We start from the raw sequence: 2,500 nt of genomic DNA, 5'->3' as shown, positions 1-2,500 counted from the left end.
TGCTTTTAAAATTACTCAAGTATTCAAAGGTAAAAAACAAAACAACAGCAAAAGAAAAAACATCAATCACGATGAAAATAGCATATCTACAAGCTCATAACGCGGTACATCACGATGAACAGGGCTGAAGTATTTCATTCATAATGTACCTTGATATAGGGTGCGTTCCGATATGCGCACCGGGAGCGTATTGGTTTGTATTGGACCAGTGCGCTCAGTGCCTTGTATCCGAACCTTATATCCAAACTCAAATCTTTGCTTCTGGGGGGTCCCCGGAACAACATATTCTGACATGAGGGTCCATGGCCAAATACATATCATTTTGGGGGGTCCTTGACATCAAAAAGTTTGAGAACCACTGATATTATAGCAACGTACGTTTTTTTTTTCAACTGTTAGGATTTAGAAGACATTTGTAGAATCTCCAGAAGCAAAGATGTGCGTTACAAATATTACAAACGCTTTAAAAAATATATATATTAAAAGATTTGCACAGATTTTCACGATTTTAGCAGATCACCTGCATGCCACGCCCCATTGATGATGAAGTAATTTGTTCAAAAGTAGCCCAAGTATTGAGTGCATAAATTAACATACTTTTCAGAAAGTTGACATTTCTGTATTGCAAATCCTTCTTTTGAGTGGTCTCGTGTAAAATTCTAATACCCTAATATTTTGAGATATTGATTTTCATGAGCTGTACGCCATCCAGATTCATCCAAATTGAAACCGTCCAGGTCAGGATCTGGAGCGCGAGGACCGACTCCACAGTGACCTGATCCAGTAGGACTTCACGGACTCGTTCCGCCACCTGACCTTGTAGTTGATCATGCGGTTCCGCTGGGTGCGCCAGCGCTGCGCCCATGCACGCTTCTTCATGACGGCCGATGACGACACTTTGGTCCACACGCCTAACCTGGTGGACCACCTGCGGGACGCGTCTTCTTTGCAGGGCTGGTCAAGGCGCCCTACCACGTGTGCATTTACAGGCAGATGATGAACTTGCACGGTCATCACGGCCAGGACATGTAAGACCTCTGGAAGGTGGCGACGGACCTGGGCTCTCCTGTGTAAACCCAACAGGGGTAGGTATGGTAGGTATGACACTTACCCCTGTAAGGCAGCCTTTGTGTAGAATAGATTGTGGTTAAATGTGCATCAGGGCCGGGCGGTCCGGGCACTTATAGGCTCTAATGTAGCCCGGATGAGCGCATAAGCGGGTTCGAGTCCTGTTCCCGACCATCTTTGCCACATGTCTCTATTTTCATGTCAAGGACCCCCAAATTGACATTTATATATTATATGCAGAGAAGATTTTTACGGCTCTAGCAGTGATTCTGAACCATTTTAATTGCATGGACCCCCAGTTTGACATGCATTAGGCTACGGACCCCCATTTAATGGCATTTCTATCTCTGGGACCCCCATTTATATTGTAAAATCAGTGTTAATTTAACGAGTCCATTTGGTTCCATTTGTACACTCTCAGAGTTACAGACCCACAAGGGCCCATTTGGTTCATAACTATTTATAATTTAGATCCCCTGAGGGTCCACGGACCCCACTTTGAGATCCAATGCTTAAGATGGTACGCTCTATAGCAGGGGCAGGCTTTTTCTTTTTTCACAAAGTGTTGAATTATATTAACACATTGAGTGCCAAGGAGGTCGATCTACGTCATTTCAAATCCAACCGTTGAGTGCCATAAACGTAGATCTACGTCTTTTCAAAAAGTTTTTGTTCCAGTGGATAGACGAGACCCTCCCCCACCCCCTGGACACCTTTTTCTTTTACATCCGCGTGCACGTCGTGGCTTCTGTTCTGCGGCTCTCCAAAGATCGTCAAAACACGGTAAAAGAAAAAAGCTGGGACCATGACGATGAATTGAGGAACACATTGAGTGCCATTGACTTCAATAGACGTCATTTGGTGTTTTCAGTGATTACGATAGAGGGCGCTCTTCCGCAACCTTTGACTGATCCTGGGACTCCCGAAGAAGAATACACCCGGAAATCACGTGATCTAAAGAAATTCCTTATCCAAAACGTTTATATAAATATATTTTTTCTCTGAAAATCGTTTTGTGAAAGCGAGCCATATTCAACTCCCAATAACTAAAGAATGGAAGATCGCAGTTACAATTTTTCTTTTCCAGATGATAGAAGAGACTAAAGAAACAGGCCCCTCCCACAAATGTAGCGGGCTAATGACATCATCATGTCACTCCTGAGATCACTTGCTTTTCTTTTTGAGAGAACTGATCCCTCCAAAAATCATGTTTTTGTGTCAAACGGTTACGTTTTGCAAATTTGGCGCCCCCTATGGGTCAAAGTGGAAATGCTTTTGGGGATTCATTGAGTGAACCACCATTGACATGTGATTCAAATTTGGGATTGATTGGACGTTTCGCGATTTTTGGCGTTTTTTGTAAAACAGGCCCCTCCCACTAAATTTGGAAGCCATGCAATTACGGACGAACGGTATGGAGTATCAAAATTCC

This window comes from Gymnoscopelus microlampas (genome assembly GCF_963454915.1).
Source record: "Gymnoscopelus microlampas genome assembly, chromosome: 4".
Taxonomy (NCBI): domain Eukaryota; kingdom Metazoa; phylum Chordata; class Actinopteri; order Myctophiformes; family Myctophidae; genus Gymnoscopelus; species Gymnoscopelus microlampas.
Note: the sequence above shows the minus strand (reverse complement) of the source record.